Source organism: Drosophila bipectinata, chromosome 3L (genome assembly GCF_030179905.1).
Source record: "Drosophila bipectinata strain 14024-0381.07 chromosome 3L, DbipHiC1v2, whole genome shotgun sequence".
Taxonomy (NCBI): Eukaryota; Metazoa; Arthropoda; class Insecta; order Diptera; family Drosophilidae; genus Drosophila; species Drosophila bipectinata.
Window position 1 is genome coordinate 15,630,314 of NC_091738.1, and position 27,779 is coordinate 15,658,092.

Here is a 27,779-nt window from a genome sequence, read left to right on the forward strand (position 1 = left end):
ACGAACTATAATCGTCAGTTTCCTCTTGGCCAAGTCAAGACGAGGCTTCCTGCACGACAGCAAATGCCAGGGCGAAATTACACAGGCAAAAAAAATGAAATTGGGAGGAGGTATACTATACATGGAGGTATACTTGGGTTTTTTTTTCTGAGGAAAGTCTTGAAAGAATTTCAAGATCCCATATTCTCGTATTCAAAATAAAAAAAACCCATTCCAAGTTTGTAGACTGTCTAAAATAATTTGGTTGTGGAATAACTCAACTAAGCAAAGCGCCAGAAGTGGCTCATCAAGATGCCAGAGTCGAGTTAGAAAAACAAAATGTTTACTCGCAGATCAGGGCCACACACCAAAGGGCTAACAACAGATAGGAAGAAGACCAAAACGAGACTGCAACTTGGCCAGAAGAGGAACAGCAAAAAGGGATAAGCCGGAAAGCAACACGGAACCCAAATTAATACAATAATTGAAGCCAATTTAGTGTAATTTTCTTCAATTTCTTTTACTGTTGTTGTTGTCAGTGTTCCTGGCAGTAGTTGTAGTATGTTGTGTTTGTTGGTTTTTTGTTGGCCGTCTAGCCATTGACTTTGCCAACTATTATCGCATTTGTTTGCCATTTGCCAACCCTTCTCCCGTTGCCCTTAATCCGCCTGGAAGTCAATTTCCCGGGGCCAAGTCTAGTCTAGTTTACAGTTTGGGCCCTGACCACACCCATTCCCATGCCCCATGTCGGGTACTTTCCTCGGGGCTAACTATAGTTTGATTAGTTTTGGGTCACATGGCCATGGCTGTCTGGCTAATTAAATTAAAAGCCCTGGGACCCTGAGAGCACCAGCACTTTTTAGGTGAAAGTGCCCCGGTACAGAATCTCCTTTCACTGCCCAGACTTGGTGCTCTCTTCTCACATTAACAGATTAGCAGCAGATATATATCTTTTTTTTTTTTTTGCTCCATGGAAAGTCGTTAAGGCCCCGCCTGAGACTTCAACTTTTTTCCAAGTTGTTGACCGGGCCATGAAAATCAAACATCAAATTTATGTGCCGAGTTATGGGCCTGAAAGTCGTTAACAGTTCGACGTTTTGTTTATAACTATGAAAAGACTATCCATCAATGGTGAGTGGGGCTGGCACTTCGATACTCTGGGGCTGGCTCATAAAACATAAATTAAAGTTGACCTGCGAGATTTTCGCGGGATTTGGTCAAAATCGCTTTAAAAAAAATTGAGATGTTCTGTTATGTATGAAGTGCTTTTTGTTTATTTTTTTATGGAGGATTTGTGCTAAAAAAAGAAACAATTCCGTTTTAATTAAAACCCGTCCATACTCTGGTCTGTGTAAGCCGTAAAACCAAAATAAAAATCAACCAGTTGACAAATATCCATGAGCTTTAACTACTATGTTTTATACCCTTTTCAAAAATCATCATGTTATCCTTACAAAGTGAAACAAATTAAAAAAAAAGTTGGAAAACTGAAATTTTGCTGCTTTTATTTTTGGGGCTTAACTTTTTTTGCTTTGGCCTGATGTCGTTGTCGTTGCTGTTGTAAATTGTAATTTGAAAAACATCACCGCAAACTGTCAAAATGCTCTGACATTTACAAATTATTTTGCTGGCAGCCAACGGGTCGGTCCTGTGTGCAGCCAGTGGTGCTATGAGGCTGGCTGGCTGCACCACCAAACCACTCTGGGCCGGGCCGGGCCGGCGCGGCGACGAGCGATTTGACGCTTTGAAATGCGAAATGGAAGCGGTCGCCGTTAATTTGCGTCAACGGGCTAATAAAGTTTTGGCATTTGTGTGTTTAGCTTTTTATACCCTTGCAGAGGGAATAATAATTTTGGTCAAAAGTTTGCAACGCAGTGAAGGAGGCATCTCCGACAGGAAGATATAGCCATTACTGTGGACCCTATAGGGGAAAACCCCATTTTCAAGGGATCCCATAATGAAAAATGTACAAAAAACTTAAAAAATATTTTGTCTCAGGATTATAATGAAAAATTTAAAAAAAATCTAAAAAATATTTTTTCTCAGGATTTTGATGCAGATCGTCGGAAATCGTTTAAGATACTCCGCTTGGAAATCGGATCAGGATTGGGGAATATATAGCCCTAATTGTGGGGCTAAAGGGTACAATCGGTAAAGTTGTTGGTATTTGTAAAAAAAAAAAAATATAATCCTAACCGTAAGGGTATATCAACATCGGCTTCACCCGACGTTATCTTTCCTTTCTTGTTTCTGTATATTTTTTGTAATTTTTGATTTTGGTATTTGGCAGAAACACGACAAAGTTTCCGTAGCTATATCTGTTTATTGGCCATTTCGGCATCTGTGTACTTGGCCAAAATGGTGACAGGTACTATTTTAAAAATATCTCTTGATGTAAAAAAAGTAAATTACAAAGTGGGGAGATGTGTTTTTCAGTGTTTCTTGTTTTCTTGCCCGGTTGGCCAATCCCGCCTTGTAAATTATAGGAGGCACTTGGTTCTGAAACGTATGACTAACTCGATATGACATTTCAATAGCAAAACTTGGAACCATTCGAGAGGCGAACTTCCGTTCTCCAGACAGTGCCTCCAATCAGCTGCTACCTTGCCATCTAGTCGCTGTTAATTGCATTTGATTGAGCACCTGAGCCGGGACCGGGTATCAATGAACTCCAGAGTTTCCCATCGCCGCGGGCTATGCAACCGAATAAGTGAGGATCCCCTTCTTCACAAAAAAAAAGGCAGAGCAGAAAAATAAAATGAAGAAGATTCCCTTGCTCGTTGTGCAAGGTGCAAATTCCCAAGCCCAGATTGTGCCGCAGCATCGAAGGTAGAATTATTATTTTCTAGCCGGATCTTGGGTTTCCAGTCGGCCCATACCTGTTCTTCGGCATGGTGCTTCCTTCACAGGTCCCCCATCCCCCATCCCCCATCCCTCAGCCTGTCCCTCGCCAGGCCGTTTCATGGTCTGTGCCCCGAGGCTGCGTGTCTAGGAGTGGCCGGTGCCTAATAGCTGAAGAATATCAGCCTAGACGGGGAAAAATGAATTATGATTTGACGGTAGGCATTTAATGGATGGCCATGGATCTTTGGCTCTACTCCAGTCCTCTCTACCCTACTCCACTACTATATAATAGAAAAAACCCAAAGAGAAAAAACATTCTTGTTTGGCGCCAACATATTGACAGCTGCTCATGGTGTATCTTTGTATCTCTGTGTGAAGTTATTTCGTCGGACAGGTGAATGCTATTTAGTTAGAATGCCAGCGGATCGTATCGCAATGCATCGGGTTTTCGGGCCTCTTTGTGTCTTCTAATTGAATTTCCTGACCAAACCGCTGACTGCTCAAAAGGTGCCATTGAAAAGCATTCCAAATTGGAGCATGACAAGTTTCAGGGGCTTGATGGATTGCTGTTGCCTTTTGGCTGCTTGACTTTGATGAGTGATGGATAGTGAAAGGATAGTTAGGGATTGCTGGAAATTAAAATGGAAATGGGTAAGGGTATGGGTATGGGATGTCGTGTGGGGATGGGTATCATCTTCAGCTCCAATGGGTTTTTTCTATCAGACACTTTAATCTTTAAGGAATGGAAATTCAATTAACATACAAAGACTAATTAATTTTTTTCTTTTTATTTACAGATTAAGCCTTGAATTGACTTCTTTGTAAACAACGTAAGTCTGACATAAACTACTTTATAAGTCTAGTTTGTACCCCCTCCTAAAAAAAGTATCTACCTGAAACACTAGTCATTCAAACTCCATCCCAAGCTGCATCTAAAACTGTATCTTTTAACCGCAGCGCCCAATTAGCCCGCTTGCAACCAAGAGGCATCCTTCAGATGTGCCAAGCCAACTACTAAAACCAAGAAGTTGAGGCTGAGCCACTTGCTCGGACAGCCCACACAATTGACAAACTGTGTGATGATGGGCGTGTTGCAAGTTGTTGTTGGCGGTTTGGAGCCACGAAAACCAGCCAACAGGGAGGGGGGGCAAGCCACAACCACCGCCCACCGACAGCAACTTTGGCAAAAAGGGAAAACAATGGCAATGCATAAATTTCAGGAACAACAACCAGAGCCAAACAGGCCAACTTTTGGCCAAAAGATGAAGAGCAGAGCGAGCCACAGAAAAACTCATTAGGCGCAGCGCCTACGAAACGTACATAAATGCGGCAATAATATCCAACAAAATTACGAGGCTAATAACATAAATTCAGACAAAGGCGAATGGCAAAGGCAGGGGGGATGGCTGGATGGCCTAACCTTTATGCAGTTTTATATCTATGAGATACGCACTGCGTAAAAGTTCATTATAATAAAGAATGCGGCTTCGAAAAGGCTATACGGAGTAGTGGGCTCTGGAGTCCGGGCTCCGGAGTTTGCCAACCCGCGCGCTTATCATAAATTATGGCCCAGAAATATGCGTAGAGCCAAAATGTCATAAACATAAACTAGGCGAATTAATTGAGACAGAGAGAGGTGCAGCGAACTAGAGAGAGATTGCCGGGATGGTTGGGAGATATCGATAGAGCGGCTCATAAAGCCTAAAAATTATGCGTTTTTAAGTCATGACCCATCCCCAGGGGCTTGCACCTGCCCAGCTCGAAACCGGACCACGTACCCAGGTTTGCTCGCATTAGACCAGCATTTGGCCAATAAGTGGTAGCACTACCTGAGATACCAACAAATGCGGTTATCAAAATAGGTTTTCTAAAGAAACGATGAGTATTGAGTATGATAGAAATACACAAAAACTAGATGGCACCTATTGGGAGTACCTCAGGTGTACATTAGTAACTGGAATAGAGATGAAGACGGTTTCGGCCTAATTGAGTTTTGAGAGCCGTTGTTACACTTCATCGCAATGGGAGTAAATTAAACTGTCATTAGTTTACCCTTTGGCATTTTTTTGTCGCCGTCATGACCAGTTGACTTAAAGGTGGCTTTGGGCCAGGCCAGAACATGTGAAGTGGCGCGTTTGTTTCTGCCAGTTTTATGTTATTTTATGTGTGTACTTTTTTTTTTTGTTGTGTCGGTCTTAAGATCTCCTACAGTCTTTTCCGCCGTGTTCCCTTGCAGCCGTAATAATTTTGTAGGTTTTACGAGTGCCGCCAAGACAATTAGGCATTTGTTATGTGGCTCTGGCCAAGTGTGGGCATTTTGTTTAGCGGCTTTTGCCGCTTTGATGTGAGCAAGTGAAAAAAGACTATCTATACATATACGAGAGATGAGGGGTTACACTACCAAAAAAAACAAAAAAAAAAAGCAACGAACGCGCGCGCCCGCAACGAATCTAACGCCTTTTCAAACTCGGTTCTCAGCCGCATTGTTGTTATTCATTTTGTATTATTTTTTTTTGAGATACATGGCTTTTAACTTCTGCTGGGTTGTTAGTGTACCAACACATATCGGAGATTTATTTTTCCATTATGGCATGCCGGCATCGTTGTGGGTGTCGGATGCCCTGACACAAGCCATTGGGGCATGACGGGCCAAAAAAAAAAGAAGAAAAAACAAAAAAACTATGTATACAAAATACAAAGCCAAACAAAACCCGAAAAAGTTTCGGGGGCTTTAAGCGGTTTAAACAGCCAGCAGCAGCTCAGCAAAGCGGTTTAAACCGCGCGATGAGCAGACTTTTTGGCGGTTTTAACAGCACAGCATTTTTGGGCTTAGTCGGTTTTCAGTTTGCCTCAAAAAACTAACAAAAAAAAGCTCTAAAATGGCTGGACAGAATTCATACGATAGTTTAGCAATTTTATAACGCTTCTAAGTTTGGCTTAAGCGGTTTTAAAAGCGCTTATAAAATTGAAAAATTGGAATGTGTGGGTTGATAAGTCAATTACAGTTTTGGCCTTGAATGAACCCAAGCCAAAGCGACTTTTACCGCGACTCCAGCCCCCAACGACCACAAAACTATAAACTATATATAAGCCTCATTAAAATGTTATAGTTTTAAAAGCAATAATAAATTCTGATGCGCTTTTAAATTATTGCATAAACAGACACGATCGAAACGAAAAAGCGAATTAATTAAATACAAGATATTCTAATTTGTTTGAGAGCTAAATACGTATATATTTTGTATTAAATTGGGCTAATTAACGACACACCATAAAAATATGCCAAATGGAAAAAAGTTTATGATGGAAAGTCGTGGAACAAATTTCCCAACCGATCAATCCAAAGCTAGACCGATCTAGAGCCATAAAAAAAACCTACAAAAAGCTGTTAAGAATTCACATTTTCTATAGTTTATCGTTTATAGTTTATACCCTTGGCTTTTGTTCCTAATGATTCACTTGCCGTCGTGCGATGTGAGTTTTTGTTGCTGTTAATGACTTGACAGTAAAGTAGCCTACACAATTTATGGCAAAAAAAAAAATATACAAAAAATACATAATACAGAAAAAAGTATAATGAAATAAAACGAAACTTGTCCGCCTACAATTTCTGAGTTTCCTTTCAGTTTGAGTTTGTCTACTATGTGTGTTTGTGTTATTTTTTTTCCACCCTGTTTTTAATTGAAACATTTTTGACCATATTTTCTTAATGATCTGACATGACATGGCGTCTGTTTTGTGTATATCTCCCGGTTGCCTCACATCGCGCATTATAAATTCAAAGTAATTTCCACTAATTTAAGCGCGGCCAACTAACCAAATCAGATGTATCTATAAGCGGATTTTTTTTATTTTGGCCAAGAGCGTTGACTGGCTGACATTTGAATGGTTGGCGCCCGATACCCGATACTCAGTGACATATGTGTGCATAACCCCATAGCCATATCATTATTATAATTTGTACCCTTTCTCTGTCTTCGCCCCATAAGACGACTCATTCGGGGTTTATGGCTGCTGCAGTTGCCATGCCGAACGCCAACGCCTCTGGGCCACAAAAGCTGCAAATGTTGGCCACAGTATCCATTGTTGTGGACGCCTGGCCCGGCACTTGTCGTTAAAAAATGTGTTGAAAATGCTTTTTTATGACGCAAAATGAGCCGCAGTCATAAACTAAAGCCAAAACCCAAAGCATCCAAGCCATAATATTTAGATGGATGCCTTCTAGCCATCTTACCACCTGGCCATCAAATCCAAGAGGTGCAACGCCTTTTCGAGTTCTTGGTTAGGTGATTTCCCAGGCGGCTTAAAATACGACTGCACTTTAGAAAATAAATAGAAGGGGAGTATAGTATAAAAATAAAGCAATAAACTATTAAATTTATGAATTATTTGTAATATTAAGAAGTCGGCTAATTAAGCCTTCATTTTCTCAAAAACATAATGACTTCTTTAGTGCATTTTTCCGCGAATGCAATGGTTATATACCAACCATTAAGGTAATCTGAATATATTAAACTATTATAAGGCCAATAAAGTTTTAAGAAACTGAGTTTAAACTTCTCCCAGACTTCTCAGACAACTCCTTTTGACTTCTGGCTTCCATTTATTTATGAATCTGTGATCAGCTTATAATACCCACTAATTGAGTTGATTTATGCAGCTGCCGCAGTTGCTTTAACCCATTCGATTTGATTCATTTGAATTTATTTAGTTTTTCATAATTTCAGCGGATTTTTTGCTTTCGGGGGTCTTTGTTTTTGTTGGCGGGCTTTGTCGGGTTTTCGCTATCAATTTCAGTTTCGAATTAATATATATATTCGAGTATGTGTAGAGGTAGGTAGGAGAATATATAGTATTTCTTGTCGCTAATTTTGCCTGGTCGGGCTGTCGGATTGTCGCCTGTTGTCTCGTTGTTGTGTCCACACTTGCTATTATTTATTTATGTATGCAGAGAGAGATGGTGTGCCAGGGCGGAGGAGTGGCAGTGGAGGAACAGATTGCGCGCCATGATTTATGCTTGGCACATTTTATGGCCATTTTGTTGGTAATTTATTAACAAGCTTGTTAACAACAGTCCGCTCTGCGCATCGGCCTGTGGGCCGGACCCGAGCCCAAAAACTCCCAGACGCAGTCGCAGCCGCCGCAGCGGCCAATATGCAGATGGCCAGTAATAAGCTATGAGCCATGAGCTTTTTGGCCAGGCCAAAACGAAAAAAAACACGAAAGACTAAGAGGTTAAAGGCCAAAATACAGCAGCTAGACACAAAATACCAGACAGCAGGTGGCTTTAACGACCGCAATCATGCTGAATGTGCCCATGTGATGTTGATAATGATGATGATGTTGGCCACACTGGGAGAAAAGCTTGGCTTAAAGCCAAGGATTCAATATGCCTAAATTCTATTGAAAATAAACTTCAAGTCAGTGCAGGATGATGGCGATTTTGTTGGCTAAAACTACATAGCCAAAGTCATGTCCATATTTATAGAAAGTTTGGCACACACAGAGAGGCCAAAACTTTGACATGCAGTTCCCGGCCATGCCAAATAGCCAAATAGCCAAGCCTCCTCCCCCAACCCTTTTCAAACATGATTTGTTTGCCCAAGCGCGTGCAGTAGCCAGTAGCCCGAGTGGCCAAGAGGATGGAGTGACTGCCACCGCCACCGCCACCACCATTGCCGTCTCCGTTAGCTTTTCCTCAAATATTCTAAATATTTGCTAAATAATAGAGGAGACAGGCCCGTATCGCATCGACTGACTAGTCGGCACAGTGACTTGTCTTTAGTGTGTAGGCAGTGAGGCGTAGACAAACATTGGTGAAACCGTCGAACAAACGGAGCCAAGTCGCCGGCCAAAGCTAATGGCAGTTGCTTTGAATAGCCACGGCTATTTGCGTAGTAAAGTGTACGGATAGTATACATCCATATAGATATATGCCTATAGGTATACACATTCATGCAAGTCTTTAAAAGTATGGGAAAGAGGGAAGCTCTTGACGGACATTGATGATGGGTTGATGGGTTGGCTTGGCCTTTGTGAGCTACCACAGCTGTACGTATAAGAAAAGGATTTCTAGCTTTAATTTTTATGTCAAATAGAGAAACCAAGTTCTATATTTAATTTCATAAAATAAATGTTTTATGACACTTTTAAAAGACACTTTAATTTTTAGCTTTAGACTAGAAACTACATATTTCTTGAACACTTTCAATTGATCGAGTCAACTTCAATTGTGGGCCAGAGCCGGTTGATTTGAATTTTTTTTTTTTTTAGCCAAGTTGGCTGGCCAGGCAGCAGCAGCGCCAAGTTGTCAACTTAATTTACAGCTAACATGTGAGCTACAAGTTCGCGGCGATTGAGCAAGCGATAAAAAGTATTAATTTCATAGACCCCTTGCAATTAACATAAAGTGGACAGGGAAACAGATCTCAGTCCGGCCAAAAGCGAACGTGGTCATATAGAAAAAGGCTTATAAATATGCAAAACAGTTTCGATTACAACAAACAAACTCCTTCTCCATCGCGTTGAGTTTGCCATTGCAGATCAAGATACATATCAGCCGTACTATCGATATATCTAAGTAACGCGAATAGTTTCACTTGGTACTTGATCGATCGCAAGAGGGTTTTATGGCTTTACTCGGCGGCACGAGCGGCAAACATTTTGCATTTGTCCAGGCCCCTCCACTAGTCCAATTCCGATTTCAGTTCTACTGACTTCTATTTGCATAATCGGTAATGAGTTTTCATTTTGTGAAATGCCACTGAGGCCATAAAAACCAAAAGCCTGTTGAATGCAACCAGAACTAGTCGGATTATTTAAGTGTGGGGTTCTTAGATTCAAATCTCATGGTTTATGGACTATGGACTGGATTGGAAATGGTAAAGATTACCTTATTATTTTATAAACGCTCAAACAAGTTTCCAAAAATCTATAAAAATATGAATCTATAAGTGGGGGGCACTAAAGTTATTTCAGATTCGAAAAAAAGTAGAATAGCAGCAATCCCTTTCTAAAAGCCAGAGACATAAAGAATGGCACAAGAGCCATCCAGAAATAATTTTAATAAATCGTGCTAGTGCAATAAAAGTAAATTAAACTCTTTCGGAGGCTATTGCCCGCTTGTGTCTCAATTTGCGGACTCTGAAAACTGGAATCTGCCAGTGGATCCCATAAGATTCCAGCTGCCCCTGATGAGGTGCCACAGACATGGCCCGAGGAAAGGTTAAGGAAAGGCTACGCGGAAGCTGTCTCGAAGCCCAACAAAAAAACATAAGAAAGGCCAAAAAACTGAAGAAGCAACAAGAAAACCCAACTTTCTACCTTCTTATTTTTTGGCGAAGCCCTCGGGGGCCCAACATGAAAAATTTCCAACTGGTTTTTTTGGTTTTTGGGGGACCCTTCTTCCATGTTTTGTTGCTTTGGAGGCGCAAATGAAATGCAAATGTTGCATGGCGTCTTATCGGAAATCTATTGACTGGAAATTTGCAACAGATAAGGCGGTGCACTATTAAGCCATAAAACGCATGCAAATGAAGGCGTTGAAATGCGCAAAAGGCCAAAAAGGAGTATTCGGGGCTGGTCGACACTTCACTTAGCCAAAAAGCCGAAAAAGTTAAAGGGCGCAAAACCTAACGCGCTTCGCAAAGATAAAGCTACTGGCCAGTGGCATGGGGCAGGGAGAGTGGGTAGGGTCAGTGGCAGCTGTCTGTCTGATGGTCTTAACGGGGGTAAATACAACTTGGACTTCAACGAGGCCAACGGCTGACTGGCAATTAATTATGCCCAAAGTCGCTCATTCTCACTCGCTCCTCTGCCCAGACCCGGCCGCCCCCGCCCCTTTAGATAGCAGGCATATGTTTATTTACTTAATTTACTTAATGACACACATCTAGTAGGGAGCACGAGTCAAACACAGAGAACAATTATTAAGAGGTTCCAGATGTTATTTTTAAAAATGCCTGAAACCAATAATTAAGGTTTTGGGATGAAGATTTTAAAGAAAAATTATCCCAAGCAGCTAGTTAAAGTCAAAACTATATAACAAGAAGTGTATGAAAATTCTCCAAGTGCATTCACACTCACAGAATTATGCGGATGAGGTCATCGAGGGGAAGAAGAGCAAGCCATGTTTGTCTAATAAATAACATTATTAATTACCATTGCAATTAAGCATAAGTACGAGAGTACGGAGCACCCTCGTCGTACCATCATCAATAGAGACACAGACAGGCATGGAAAACAGATCCAACGCCTGCACTTGATGACCCAAATTCTGAATTTATTGAGTGATATATGAATGCATTAATCTTAGTTTATGTTTATTAGTTTGTTTATCAAATTTTATGCAAACTGAAAAAAAAACATAAAACCGAAACTGAAACTGAAAACTGATCTCTTTCCCGAAAAATAAAAGATCTGAGCTGTGATCTTCGGACCACAATTTATGATCAACTTAATACGATTTTATGTTGCTTTTATGGGATCACTGGGATATTTATGGTTGAATCCAAAACTTTAAATGCCATTTATTTTGGGGTTTTTTAAGGGAACTGTTTTTTTTAGAAACTCTGCATCGTCAGCATCTTAATGAATTCCTTATAAGTTCAGCAGACTCCGGGCCCTGCTAAGACAAATCATTAATCTTTAGACGCTTGTTATTCGCTTAAATATGGCAACTGTCACGACAAGGACAAATCAGGCAAATACTATACTAACACCAACGGCGAGAAGAAAATGCTGAAAATTACAGAGCATCTACTACAAAGTCTCTCAACCGCGGGAGGGAGCATTTTAGTCAGTCTAGCCATGTCACAACGTTTAATCTTTATTAATTACAGTGAAATAATAAGTAGATCCCTCCAACGTGCACCCTTGCCTTTCTCCACCACCGTCATGAGCAAGTTTCCCCCGATACTCAGTCATTTCTCGGGCAATGTCAGACGCACCACCGTCTGATTAATGTCGGGCTAGTAGAGCCAAACGAGCAAACAAGCCACAACCAGGCAGCACTATGGAAAACTTTTAGAAATGCACTTGAAAAAATGGGATATTAAGATAACTAAAAAACATCTTTGGAAATGTATTTATACCTAATACCAAAACTAATCGCTAAGTTTAGAATATTGTTTCAAGTGTCTTGCACTGAGGTTCTTCCATGTTCTCTGGCAGGGACAGTATTCATCAACGTTGCCTCGTTGGGAGGCAGAACTCCCCAATTTGTTTGGTGCCAAAAAGAGCTCAGCGGGTGAAAAACCAAAAAAGAAAGGCGGAAAAAAGAGGCAAGAAAAAGTGGGGGGAAACGCAAATTAGATAGCAGCATGTGCAGGGCAGCCATTTGATCCTTTTTTTAATGGCCAGGTCGGACCAAAAACGAAGGCTACAACCATGCCACGCCTAATTACGCATCTAATCAGAAGAGTGGTGACCCCGACACGCCGTTTTTTTCCCCATGACCTCACCAATTTCCGAGGAAGAGAAAGAGGAAACATCTGGCAGAGTTAGTGAAAACTTGCGGCTTGTCAATCAGCCGAAAGCTGTTCAAATATTTAAACAAAACCCAGCCTCGCTCTCAGCATCGCGTATTTGCACTTCAACTTAGCTTAGACTGTGAATGCAAATGCAACGAATTCAAATAAATTCAGCGGCAAACAGGCTCGCAGGACTGGATTGGACAGGACAGGACAATTAAATATGCGCATAACTGTTGATAATCATCGAATCAATATGCTGACAATTTTCTCACGCATTCGCAAGACTCGGCAGATACACACAGAGATAGATATTCAAATGAGTTGCATCCCAAAAAGAGACAAGGACCCAGGACGAGGGTTTATCATCATCATCATCTGAGCCGTTTTTAGCTACATCATGATGCTGACATCAGCTCGAGCGGCTGAAGTCAACAAGGAGAAGGGTTTCTTCCGAAAAAAAATGAAAAATAAAAACGATTTGTTCAGCCAAGAGCCCAAACCCTTTCTTCTCACACAAAACCAAAAAAAAAAGGATTTGTAATTTGAATGTTAAATAGCAGCAGCCTCAGCTCTCATTCCATCCCCAGTTCTCTAAATTGTATTTACTGCTGAATTAATTTTTACTTTTTCTTAAAACGCGAAAGGATTTGCCTGTTTGGTTAGGGTCTCCTTTCCATTTCCATGGCATGGCCATTCAATTCAATTCGTTGCGCGCCGCCTTTCAAGTCTCTGGTATAATCTATAGAAAAAAGTCTATTAAGAAAACGATTTCGTTTTTTTATTCCTTCGATTTCTTCTTTAAAGTTTCGCTCGCTGCGTAATGGCAATTGACAGGAGCAGTCATATGTAAATCTCAGGGTGTGGCAGTATCGCAGTGCCACCAGCTGCCGGTTACTGGTCTCCGATTTCAGATTCACTGAAGAAGCCAAGGGCGCAATTAAAACTCCCTAAGGAAAAACATGTTTTTCTTTATTATTTAACGGTCTTCTGTTTTCGGGAAAAACATGGGAAAGACATTATGGAAATGGGCTAGAAAAATAATAGAATAAATAACCCAAAATAAATGTGAATATTTTAGGGAGAATAATGAATAAAATATGCATTTAAATTCAAAGATGTTTCTAAAATTTCAATTTAAAAACATTGTAGAGAGAACGAGAGTCAGTAAATAATAATTTGAATCCTTTACAAAACCCTCACAGAGACAGAAAGTTTCAGTAAGCCAAGCCCAAATCCTTTTGGCAAGAATTATTACCTCTTTTATATTTGAGTTCTTTGAATTGAATAGACAGCCCAGCCCCTGCCTCAAATCGCTTAGAAAACGTTGATTGCATTTTGAAAGGGAATAGAAAGTGCTGAATTGCAGCAATAATACTGCAACCGACATCGATATATGCCATTTGATTTGCATAATTCTGCACACAAACAGAAACAGAAGAAGACCCCACCCGTGTTGGTAAAAAAAAAGACATATTGACAGGACTAGGGTTTCGGCCACAAGACAGAGACAGAGACCGGGCTAGGGTTAGGGTTAGGGTTTAAGTAAAGAAAGAGACACCAAGCCGCTTAAGCTGCAATACAATCGGCGCGCCCTTCTCGGCTGTCTGTTTGTGTTTTTGCAAATTCATCGATAATTGGCAATTTGAAATGGCAACAACAGTGCCAGGCCAGGGCAGACACAGGGGTTGCTTTCGACTTTCGACACATCGAAAAACAAACCCAGCCCATATAAATTATTGACTTTGGCACATTGAAGAGAGAGACGCGAAAAGGACCCCCGGATTCAGGACCCTCTAAAGACCCTGGCTCGTGTCAAGGGCGCATTGCAAAATTCGGGCAAAAAAAAAAAACAATGAAAATAATAATAACAAAACGAGTCTTCGCACAATAGATAATGACTTAATGACACTTTAATTGTAAACAAGTTAATTCGAGCCTTTGATGGCCAGTCACAACCAATTATCGCATCGATTCGAGCCGAAAACGGTGGCAGCAATTAGTGTCAGATATTAAAATTGCCAAAACAAAGCTGAATTATAATTATTATATCGCAATGGAAACCAGATTGGGGGCTCATAAATTCAAAGACGAACTCCTCGTTTCTTTGCCGAGATGAGATATTAATGGGCCATGTCTGACGGGCAAATGTTTTCGATTTGTTTAAACTTTGAACAATCTTTGAGCTGTCCCGAGGTCGATAAAAATATTTGTCTGGCGATTGATGAATGTGCCTTTTCACACCAGATATTGTATAGAAAAGATATCTCACAATCAGTAAAGAGTAGAAATTAAGTATATTCCCACAAAAAATTCCCCAACAATGTATTTCTCTATTTTTCTATTTACAGGCGGTGCGAGGGCTGATGGAATGGGACTGGGTGGCAAAACTATGAATTCTGTGGCCCCGAAGGTAAGAAACTTGGCCAAAAAAGGCCAAGCATAAAACTTACAAAACAAAACAAACACACATATTGCAACTTTTACTTTGGATCTGAGAGGAGGGCTCTAGGGTCTGGCTGGGCTTCGGAGAGCCCGAGGTCGGTCCGCTTTCAAGTTTCGTTTTTTGACAGCTGCTGTCAAATGCTGAAAGGCAGCCCCAGCTCTTGGGGGCTTCCCGTTCTGGTAGAAATCTAAAACAAGTCACACACGAAAAGAGTCGAGGCGAGTCGGAGTGGAATCAGAACCAGGCTTCAGTCTCGGTCGTTTGGGCCCAGGGCCTATCGCCAAAACATCTCTATAGCACCGCACATACTTACATATGGGGCACCAACAGCAGCGGTCAACCTAATAGAATATCCACCTTTGCATACATTACGTATGCTACTATTTGAACCGCAGGTGTACTGATGCACACCTTGTGGTACAACCGTGTTCCTTAACCTTCTTCCTCTAAAAAACAAGAGAGAGGCAGTGAAAAAAACAATGAAAACATTTTTATAGTTTTCATGCACGAAGTCCACGAAATGAAAAATTCTACAATTTAAACTGACATTTAAATTGATAGTTCAAGAGATGCACACGACAGATACGAGGCCCAGGGAGAGTAGCCGAGCCCACAGATACACAGATACTTCCCCATACTTGAATACATACATACATACGAGTTGTGTACCCATGTATCTGAATCTATGAGCTATATATGTATGCTGGAATGCATATTCTCGATGCATAGTGATTTTTTTTTCCTTCTGCGGCTTGAGCAACTTCTGCTTCTGATGCTGATAACAAAAGCCACAAACGAAAAACAATTGCCGAGCGAGGAATTCTGAAAAATATCATCATTATGATGACTAACCGAGTGGCTGTGGTCGATGATGGGAAATCTTTGCAGTGATAGGCCAGGGTCACCCCAGAGTCAGTAAAACATCAAACCGCAATGAATAGGAAATTTTAGAAGAACTAAGGCCTTAAAAAAACCAGGCCTAAACCCTTTTAATGGCTCGAACTGAAACTAAAATCACACCAACTATGTATGTATCTCACCAACAACCTTCACCAACAGATCCTCCGAGCGACATTGTCAAGTGTTGGGTGTGCGTGTTGGCTATCGCCCAAGTGCCGCTGATGGAGATACAAAGATACAGAGATACACAAGCCATCCATATATGTATACACTTATAATATATGCCTGGCGAGTGGAGCATAGATTGGGCTACGGCGCTAATCTTATAATTAGCATTCCTGGCAGATAACAACAACAAGAACAGAGTCAGTGACAGGCGGTGGCTGAACGTTGACTGCTGCTGACTGCTGACTTGGACTACAAATAACAAACAAGTTGCAATTACAGCAGCAGCAGGCAACGGCAGCAGCTACAGCAACAGCACTCGACTGTTAATCGGGTTGCATGATAACTGCACATTAATTAAAAAAAATAAAGAAAGAAAGAGCCCGAACGTGCGGGGGAAAATTACAGATCCAAGCTAATATATTTATGAAACGAAACGAAACCGAAAGAGTGCTAATTGAATTATTGCAGCAAAAAAGTTAGTTTGTTTCGTGTGTTGCCATTTCTGGTTGCACATTTAATTGCGCCACTCCCCATCGGGAGCTTCATGTGCTCCCCCCCTTCCTGCCACACCGACCGACAAACCCTTTCGAGCATATTGCTTTCGTTTCCAGGAAGACCCTCAAATGCCCAGACAAAGCCAGACTCCATTCTAACGGTAAGCAGTTATAACCAAACCCAAAATACCCCGAAAAAATCCATCAATGGAATGGGGGAGGTACACAGGAAAAGATATCTGATTCTTGAAGAAAATAATATATATATTTTGGAAATTTTTGGTATAATTGTTTCTCTCACTGCATAAAACAAGACCCAAGTTCAATTTCTTCTCGTTTTTTGGGGGCAATTCATAAACCGAAAATAAAATACACAACAGAATACTGAAAAACTGTCAAGCTCAGTTTTCAATTGCTTTGGGCCTTGTAATCCGAGAGTATATGTCCCAGACTGTTTGAGTAGAGGGAGTGGGGGGATATTAGGCCAAGCTGCGGGCTTAGTCACTTTTGGGTAATGTCCTCGAACCATATTAGTTTTCAAGTCCCCAGAACGAGCAGCCACGATACTCACATTGTTGTGCGGTGAGCGGTCTCTTGCTGATATGACGAGCTACCCAAAAGATACAAAATGCAAACAAAAGCAACACCACACCACAGCACACTCGAAAGTATCTACTCGAGTATCTGTATCTGCAAGTGCACGCAACTCGGTGTGGTGGTATCTTCTGTATCCATTTCTAGGGCCAAAAAGGCGGTTCAGACATTTCAACAGCATGTCGCTTCATTTAAGTTTTTTGCATCAATGCACTCGTGACAATTTGTCATAAAAAAAAAATAAACAGAATGGCCAACTGGTCAGCAGAATGAGGGAAACAACATTCATACAAGTTAAAGCCAAAAATGTAGGGAGTAAGCCGGTGTGATTAGCTCTAATCGGTGTGGCCATCTGGCACTTATTCGAAATATATTCGATTCTAACAACTTGCTCCCCCATTAATCGGACCAATAAGAAGCTAATTGCATGAATATAAAAGGCATTTCTGGGGGTTAATCATCCGAACCATATTGGGGGGTCAACAGCACCTCCTGTGGCGATATTCGAATTAAAAATAACCGAATCACCTGCGGTGGAGGCGGAGGTTGGGCATTCAAATGTCAGTTTTGTGATCACTTAAACGCTAACGCATCCATATTTATATAATTCATTTTTAAATATTTTCCAAGTCACACAAAAGCGAGGCGCACTCAAAACATATATTAAATATCAAGATTTTACGATGCATAATGCGAGAGCGGAGGGAGTGAAGGTGGATTTTTATTACCAATAATTTTAAAATTTGTTGCCTTGCTTCTGAGGCTGCTTCTGCTTCAGCTTCAGCTTCTGCTTCGTTGGACGGGTGCAAGCAACTTGTTATAAATATAAACACACAGATACTTATGAACGCGCATATAGATGTGCATACTCATATCCATCGGAATATATATACATATATATATATATTTATATATATAGATACGTATGCACGAGCATGTGTGCAAGTGAATTGATTGTAAAGCTGCCCGACCGACCGACCGAGCGACGCGATTATTTACGGTTTATTTTCAACACTTCAAAAATAAACGCACATATAGAGGGATTGGAGAAAGGGGAAAGTACTCGCTGTCTCTGTCCCTCATTTGAAACAAAAATATTGCATACTAATTTTAATACATAACACGCGGACGACTTTGAAGGTAGCCAAAAATATCGAAAAGTATACATATTTTTCAGATGGGGGGAAAGGGCCGAAAAGTGTCAGGCGAGTTTTCAGGTTTTGTGTTTTTTTTTTTTCCTGAATTTTTGTTGGCAGGTGGAATGAACCTGCTGAAGATGCAGCGAGTGCATTCATATTTCAATATTTTTGTTGTTTCTTTTTTGACAAAAATAGAACAGAGGGAGAGAGACTGGGATACTACATATATGAAAAGAAATAGTCATACTATGCAGAGGCAAAACACTAAAAATTAATTTCCACATAATTTTTATGAGGCAATTACTCATCGACACTCTCTGCTCTCGTTTCTTCCTCAAAAAAAAAGTTATTTATAAAATGCGATACAAAATCGTAGCAAGACAGAGCAAAAATAAATCAATGAAACATGGCGTATGCGTAATTTTAATAATAGCTCATTCATAGAGGGTAAGAACCCCCTCTAACCCGACTAAAGGAGGTCGAGTGACACAACTGCCCCAGCAATTTCTAATGGTTACTAGTACAGTGGTGGTCATACCACTATTTTCACACTAAACTAGCTTTCATTTTAGACGGTATTCTGAGTATAATGAAACGGACTGTTGGCGCCATAACGCATATGCATATTATTCCCATCATTACCACTCCCTCCGTCTTAAATGGCCAAGGTGGAATATGCTTTAAACTGCATATTATTATAATAATTTTTTCTGTCATTCCGTATTTTTTGTAAACCATTCCCTCGTTTTGTGTTAGAATATGTCCCGCTTGGTGGTGTAATTATTTGGAAATGCTTTTTAAGCGATAATTGCCGGTGGCACCATACGTTCTCCGTTTCTGGCTTTCTTTTTGCCTCACTGGGTATATGTATGGAGTTCTTTCGGTTTTTTATTTTTCGTTAGCTGGGTTTGTCAAATTATACAACATTTATCATCAATTATCGCAGAGTTGTTGGTGTTGTTTTTTGGTGGGAGAATGATTATTGTAGGGCCGAGGCACACGCAACATGCTCGCCGGCGACATCGTGTCATGAAATTGAATAAGCAAATGACGTGCTGACTGCCAGTTGAAAGTAAACGCTAAAGTTTCCGAGTCCAGGTCTCTCTAACCACAAAACGCAGTTTAAATGGAGAAACCATTCCATTTCGACTCACTCTATATGACATTTCATGCCAAAATGCAGACAATTGTCAATTGTAACAACTACACCCCTTTTTTCCACATGTTCTAGCTTTACTTTACTCTTTCTTTTTCTTTTTTCACAATATTGTATGGTAGATACTATGTGGAGGAACTTGTGGGCCAGCGACCAGACCACATGCTAAACGAATGTTGACAAACAATTATTATTTTATTATTATTTGTTTGTCTGTTGTCTGAAAATTCCCTATCGCTATCTCTATGGCGAGAGGGCTCTCTTTCTCTTTTCCGCCACTAAACCTATCTGCTCTGGTTCCGTATGTCTATCTATCAGTCTGACAGTTAGTTTGCATGACTTTTCACAGATACTCGCACTCATGCCCACACCAACAGCTACAGATACAGATACAGATAGAGATAGAGATACTTTTTACACTCATATGCCAGGCAGCGTCAGTTGTCGTCAGGCCGTCTGCCGGGGCCGGGTCTGGTCTGTTTACTTTGTCTAACTGCTATTTGTAATACAATTCATGTTTTGCTGTTGATTATTTTATTATTATTTTTTGTTTGGGCCAAAAATCTTCACATGCAACGAAAACTTTTCACGTCTAAAATTAACTAAAGCAAACAGAAATAAATAAACAAACTTTGACAGTTGCAAATCAAGCGCTAAAATATTTGCCACAATTTCATTTTTGACTTTTTTCCTCGACCTGGTAATTGTGGCGAAACATTTAATGAAGTTCTCTGGGCTGTCGAGTTGATTGCTTTTGATTAAATGGCTGTCAGTCTTCCGACAAACAATATTTTGAATGGTTTTTTTTTTTTATTTAGGAAAATGCATTGGGCTTGGGAGTGTAACTTCTCTCATATCTGATCCATATTTTTGTATGAGCTGGCACACAGTTATCCAGCTGAAGCATAACTAATAACTTAATTCGATTCGAGGAAATGGGCGGCCAGCGTTCTCAGCCCACATTGGAGTGTATCTAAACCCAGAAATCTAAAGCTTAATGGCTCATTAAAGCGAGAAGAGCGCACTGGGAGGTTGGGGCGACTGTTTCTATCTTTCTTCCCTCATAAGTATCTTTTTTTCCCCCTCTCTTGTTTTTTTTTATTACAAATTTATTGTTGGTAATATGAATAAAAATGAAAATCCAACCGGGGGCTGTGTGTATATCTGTGAGGCTGCTAATTATGCATGCCGCATATGCAGCGCGCTCACGATGCGTTTGCATTAGAAAAACGGCAGCAACAGGCTGGCTGCTTATGCAATCCAATGCAATGCAAACCGACAAGAAGAGGAAAAAATAAAAAAAATAAAATACAAAACAACAAGGAAAAAATTATAATAATAATGCAGCAACAGCAACAGCAATAGAGGCAACCAATTCAAGAAGAGGCAGGATGGGGAGGCCAGGCCACCAAGGAAAAAAAAGATACAAATACGAAAGTTGCAATAATGGCAAACGAACCGAGGCACGCAGTTGGCCTACGAAATGAGCATTTCACATCGTGTGAATTTTAATTAAAGCAACGCCGCCAACAAAAGCAACATCCCCAACATCAGCGACTGCAACTGCAACTGCAACAACAATTGCAACCCAAGTTAGACGCACTAAGTCGGCTAAAATACAATCCCCTCACACTGTAACACTCTTGCCTCATCATCGCTCAGTGAGCTTACTGCTTAATTAAATGCAACATATGCCGCTAATTAAATTTATGTGCCCGTCGCAAACTTTGATTATCAAAAATTATTTATGCAAAATCTCTGACAGGAAATACCTGGCAACTGGCAGTGAGCAGCGAATGAGCCAGCCAGCAACCTGCAACCAGCAACCTGCAACAGGCGATGCATGGCTTGATAAGCCCACAACCAAAACAGCAACACACACTATACTATACTGTAGTATACTATATTGTACCATAAACATCAACAGTAGCTGGCTGCATCAGCAACAAAGCTTGGATTAATTTAATTGTACATAGTTTTTGGTTGCATATTTAATTATGCTGCGGCAATGTTGCAGTGCTGTGGTGGCTTTGATTTAATGAGCCAGTCTCTGGCTAATTTATAGACGAAGCCAATCAAGTGGCACGTCCACTGGGGGAGAGGTTTATCAAATTGATTATTATTAGTCTTTAAAAGAACGTTTCGATTACTCAGCTCCTCAATGAACTGCAATGACACTCTCACTCTATGAATGACAAAAACTTTCTGTGCCATTTGCAATTTTGTAGTATATGTATATCTATATAGAAGAACAGTCGGGTGTTTGTATGGACAATGTGTGGCAAACACTTGCACTATGCGCATAATCGACCAAGGAAACCTCTTACATATTTATTTATTGTGCCAAGGCGACTGACTTGCCGGCAAACGAGGGAAACTAAATGCCTCTGGCGACGGCGTAGTGACTCACTCTGGTGTATTAGAGTCCACAAAAGCTGATGTCTTCATGACTTTCAACTGATGTTGATGTTGGAATTTGATTCATTAAATTAAAATTAATGTGCATTTACGCGCCATTTTACAGAGTGCCAGCGACGGGCCTGGCCAAAAGTATTGCCAACCGAGCATAAATTACAATATATTACCAGCGGGGCACTCTGTTTTAAAATTAGCCACTGCAAATGCAGAAAACAACACGATTAGCTGGGAGATATCTGCAGCAAATGGAATACGTTTTCCTCGTAATTTAATTAACTTGCTGAGGCCAGAAATTCGATATTGTTGATGGCTTTGCATCTGACACTTGATTGACAGCAAATGGCAAAAAAAAATAAAAACCAAAATGCCTAATGGAGTTCACAGATTTGTTTAGCCAGAAACTGGTTTCTTGCCAAAATGCTGGGAAAATATGTAGTTTCAAGCTCAATCAGAGAGGCTGATAAGAGATCTACAAGTAAATCAATATTTTTCTTAGCTTTTTATTTTTGTTGGTGGCCTCGCTTTCAGGTACTATAATTAAGCGATTATGCCGCGGCGATTGGGAAATTAAAAACGTTTTAACAGCGATTTTTCAGCGATAAGATGATCGACATGGGCTAAAGGAAAAACGAGACTAAAACTATCTGCTTAAACCTGCTAAATAACTAACTAAATGTGTAACAAGCGCGACAACAAAACAAACAAAATTATTACATGCCCGAGATAGAGATGGAAATAGATAGACCGATAGAGATAGATAACGATAGCCTACATCTGCTCGGTCGTCTGTGTGGGGTTTTGTCATTAGAAATGCCAATTGCACGTAATACGTCAAATGTTTTGTGAAATTATTTTTAATGAAATGTTGTGTCATTAGTCGGCAGGCAGGCAGGGCAGGCAGGGCACGAGTATACTATACACGAGCACTGAAATACAGAAATACAAAAATACTAAAGAGGGGCGCGTCTGGTCAGCGATTAGGTCTCTCCTGCCCATTGTTGGTTTTGTTAATTTAGCTAAAAGTCCATTAAACGTTATAGTTCTTATGGACGTTGCTGTTACTGGTTACTGGTTACTTGTACTACTGGCAGAGTGGTACTGGGTGCTGGGGTCTATTAACGTAATTGTTTATAAGGCAACCGGGGACCTCTCCTTTTTACACCTTATGGCAGCCCCATCAATAGCCGTAATTATTATGATGTGTGACATGCAGCCGGCCAGGTCATTATCATTATGTCCAGGGACAGAGAACTGTCCTTGATGATGATGATAATGATGATGGGGCAAAACAGATTTTCCCCAAGTTGAGGTTCTCGATCTTGGGGAGGAATCTTAAGGGAAATATTTTATGCCTTTTACCCGAGTTTAGTATGGACATAAAATTGGCACACAGCTATACGAAGATTTTAGTATCTCGACCTTAATCCCAAGATCAAATAAAATAATCCAGCCTTCGAAATAAAATTTCTCAGTCCATGAATTTTTTTAATAGATGGCCCATAAAATCTTGGGGCATTTAAGATCATTTTATGGGTGATCGCTCACACGCCCCTGGAGTAATACGAGATTTTTAATACCAAGTGGGAGACAATACAGGTTCATCGACATCCATAGGAATACCATAAACCTTGGACATATCATACTGAAAACACTTTCTACCACTTGTCAACACCCATCCCCTTCTTTTGAGCCATCAAATGGCAAAAGGCAAAAAAAGGTGGTGAGCTCACTTTATTTTTATTGCATTTTAGCAACGCTTACTTTCGAACAATCCATTCAACTCTTCGCCGGGCCATCGCCTATACTATACCCTCTCTAAATGCCTCACTTTACTTAAGCAAACTGATTTTTATCATCGCTGCCGTCGCGTCGTTTTATGAGCATCATCAAAAACTAATAAAAACTCAATGCGTTCTTTATTTGCAGGCCGTCGTCAGTTGTCGAAAGTGGAAGTAAAACCGTACCGTCGGACCCGTACTTCAGGATGGCATGGCGGAGATCCCCCGGCAATGGCAACATGTTGCACATGCACTCGCCCCAAAACCAATTTGCATACAAATGTTGCCAAGGCACTTCACATACTGCACAATCACGGTGGTGGTGATGGTGAACGGGGGGCGCCTGGTTGCAGCGGGCGGCCGTTGCAGGCGGAAAAGGGTAAAAGCCGCTTCATAATTTGATATTAAACATGCACGCGTCTCCCTCTCTATCGCACTACAGACTCTGTCTCTCTTGCTCTTATGTGTGGAACTTGTAAATTTGCAAATTGCTAAAATGCATGACAGGAACAAAGGCAACTGGCCAAGGGGGGAGGGGTAGGGGCACAGGGGGGGCAAGGCTGGGCAGCTGCGTGAATTTGCATTTACATGAAGGAACCGCAGGACAGGAAAGGACCACAAAAAGTTATCCAAATTCAGCTTCAGAAATACCAAACAAAAAAAAAAAAAGGAGAACTCTGCTCAATTGACTTTCAATTGCAAAATAAACAGAGTACACTTAGAGAAATATATAGAGGTCTTTTAGGTGGACTAGAAAAATTAGAAGGGCTTTTCTCTATTTTTTTAATTTTTAATCCAAGACAATTATTAAGGATTAATATTCCTAAAAAAAGGGGAAAGAAACTATTTTTGTTCTTAAAGTCCTATGCTTTTACAACATCAACTTTTCGAATATAATTTTTTTAATAATTTTTTTCAAGTATCGAAATAAGAAATTCATTATATTCTTACTATATTTTCCTTAATCACAATTTTAAATTCATTTTAATAAAGCTAACAGGCTTTTTTAAGAAACCCTTTTGACCATAAAGCACCCTTTTAATTCTCTTAAAAGTGAATGTTATAATATTGATATTAAATATTAAATACTTAATATTTTCTCTCAGTGCTCCTTGTCCAAGACAAAAGGCCAACCCAAATGAATTTATTTTCAGTTTTATTTTCAATCTGCTTTTTGTCCGTCATATGATTGACATGCTCGATTGAACGGGTAGTACGTACGAGGAATGGGGAGAGGGTCTGAGGGCGGGCTTTTTGGGGAGCAGCGATACACATATCGTTTATTTTTGGCGGCAAGTGTTTGCCTTCGATTTGCAGTTTTGTTAATACTGCACTCGAAGCTGCCCCGAAACACCTCAACTTCAACAGCCAAGTGGCGGATCTTCAACGCTTTAATAAGCTTAAAAAAAACGGAGAAATACTTTTTATATCAGATTTGTACACGCAATATTGTATGTAATATAATTCCCCTTAAAAGTGTACATTTGTAAGGTGTGTGGGTATACTTACATACATATATAAATCATATTTATGAGACATTTCCCTTTTGCTGGAAATAAAATAAAACATGTGAATGTTAAATAGGCACGCAATGTGCAAGGGAGAAGGCCTGAAAATGCGTCAACTGGCTCCCACTTTTCCCCCCATTTTCTTGGACCCAGGGGGAAAACAATAATCAATAAGTAATACCCCGCAAAAAAAAGGAAACTAAAAGAAAGTCACCCTCGTTTTTCCCTCATTTCCCCGCCCTCCCACACACTGTCTCTCTCTGTCATATGTGTTACAATTTTGTAGCTCGACTTGTGGGTAGTTCATAACTTTTCTCTCTTGATGGCCCATGTGTGTGTGGTGGTTTTCTTTAGCCCGCTCCTCGCAGGACTTCCGGCGTTTGACAGCCATGTTTGTCCTTACCACACACACACTCACACCCTCTCCCTCACCCACACACATGATTGTAGGCGTCACCATGTGGCACCCCCGAAAAAAAAGAGAGACAAAGTGTAGGGAAAAAGTGTGCCACAAACTTTTGTTTTGGCCAAAAAACAAAAAAAAAGTTTCACTGCTGACACAGATCGGCGTGGGAACGAGCGAGATAAGCGGCATGAATGAGCAAATTTTGGACCTACCACGTTTCCTACCTTTAATAATTTTAACACTTTTATGATGGCTTAGGCCTAATATGAAGCTTAAAAGCAAAGTGCTATGAACCCTTTTTTTTTTTTTCTCAAATTTGAAAAATTTTTGGGTTCGTTTAGGCCCAGCTGATTTATTGTTATAAATTTCATTGAAATTCATGAGGCTTTTGGATGGGCACCAAAAAAAAAAGTGCTGGGCGTGGCCCAAACGCGTGTGTGTGTGTGTTAGCTGCGCCTACGCAATGTTCAAGATTTATTTGAATGGAACGAAGGGAAATTTTAATATTTTCCAAATTTCTATTATGGAGAACCATAACCAGAAATACATGTATAAAAGAAATAATAATAAATACATTTCTGTGGGGAGATTATGAAAAGAGCTGTTGATGTATGAATTGTATGGCCCTCTCATAAATCTAGGGGCCCTGTCAAGGTGTCCGAATACTATTATTCGTGTGTGTATATATGTGTGTGTTTTCAAGTGGCAGTCATAAATTTGAAATTTATGTTCATCTCTCGTTTGGATTTCGAATGCCATAGTTTTTTTTTCCATTTTTACGTTTTTGGTAAAGAGAACCTGCCCCACAATAAAAAAAAAGAAACGAAGAAACGAAGCTCTTTCCTTGCTTGTTAATTAAATGCGATTGCATCATCGCATCATCCATCTGTCTACCCGTCCATCTGTATCTCTATTCGGATTTTTTTTTTTTTATCAAGCTATGACTGGGCAGAAATTGTCGCTAATCGCTGCTCATGTACCTTAAGACATGGCGCATTTGTCTTTGTCTTTTTTCGGCTTTGCCGGCTTTGACACATTTTTCTTATGAATTTTCTGTATTTTTCCCCCAGTTGTTCCTCTCAAACATTTTTTTTTTCTTTTTTGGTTTTCTTTATTTTGTGGCATGTTTGTTCTGGCCGCCAAAATTGCTTGTCGAGCATTTGTTGGACATGTTTTTGTACTTTGGGCGGTTTTTGGGCACTACACAAGTGCAGAACAAAAAAAAAAAAAATACTTGTATACCCAAACCGTTAAACATAAAAATCAACTCTTTAGAGCTCATTAAACAGAAAGAGTGAAATACAAAAAAATAAAAGCCAAAAGTTGACCTTCAAAAACGAACCGAATTCAAATGGCAACTCAACCAAGCGAAAATCTCTAAAAAAAAAAATAAATAATAAACCCAACAAAAGTCAGAACTGCTTAGAAACAGGTTGTTGGAATCGCTCTCTCTATTGTTAACATTTTATTATGCTTTTTTCAAGCGGAAAGCAACAAAAGCCCGCCCAAAACAAACAACTAAAAAACTCTGATTGTGAGTCGAAAAATATGTAAAGTCGAAACTTTGCGATTGCGATTGCATTTTTTTACGATTATTTACGATCAAAAGTGAGTTTTGCGGTGAGTTTTTGACCTTGTACCGCTGCACTTAACACGTGCCAGAAATTGATAATGAAAGAGAGCTTGTGGAATCGCAAAGCGTTTTCAGGTGTTAATCACACTTTTGGGCCATATAAAAAAAACTACACAAAAACTCTGCCAAAAAAAAGCCCCTAGAAATGGCGCCAAAAACTTTTGTAATCATAAATGTAGGTTCGCGGGGCGATGACGAAGAATTTGCTTATTCTAGTATTCTAGGAGTATGTATACTATAGATATTGTTGGAGCTTTAGGCTCTCCGGGTTATCGATGTTGTTGTTGCTGGGGGGCAGGGCACTTCAAAAGTCGTGTGCGAGTTGTTGTACTATATTGGTTGTTTACTTTTTCGGGGGCTTCGTCGGCCTTCGTGAGTCTTACGGTAAATACAAAAACCAACAACAAGAACAACAACAACAAAAAGTACGCTCGTCGCGCGTATCTAGATAAATATCTGTGAAATACACTTGAGGCCGCCAGCTACTGTATGTACGCACGGCGACTGCGAACGCTGGCAGAGACGTTGGCAGCGATAGGCCTACGAACCCCACAGTAAAGGGTACAAAATTAACTCTATAAGGATATTCTTTAAAGGTTTCAGATTAAGATTAGAGAATTATAAGGTTTAAAAAGTATCTTTTACTTGTAGCTTTTCTTCTTCTTTTTCTTGATTGCGTAATTTCTGAATTTCTTCTCTTGGAAGAATTCTATATAGTACCTCGCCCTTATCTGATGTGTAGAATCGTCTGTATCTGCTATATTTATGACCGCTGTTGCCCCGGTTATATCTCTCGGCTTGCTATTTTTTTTATATTTTTCCAGAGAAGGCAACGACCAAGAAGCA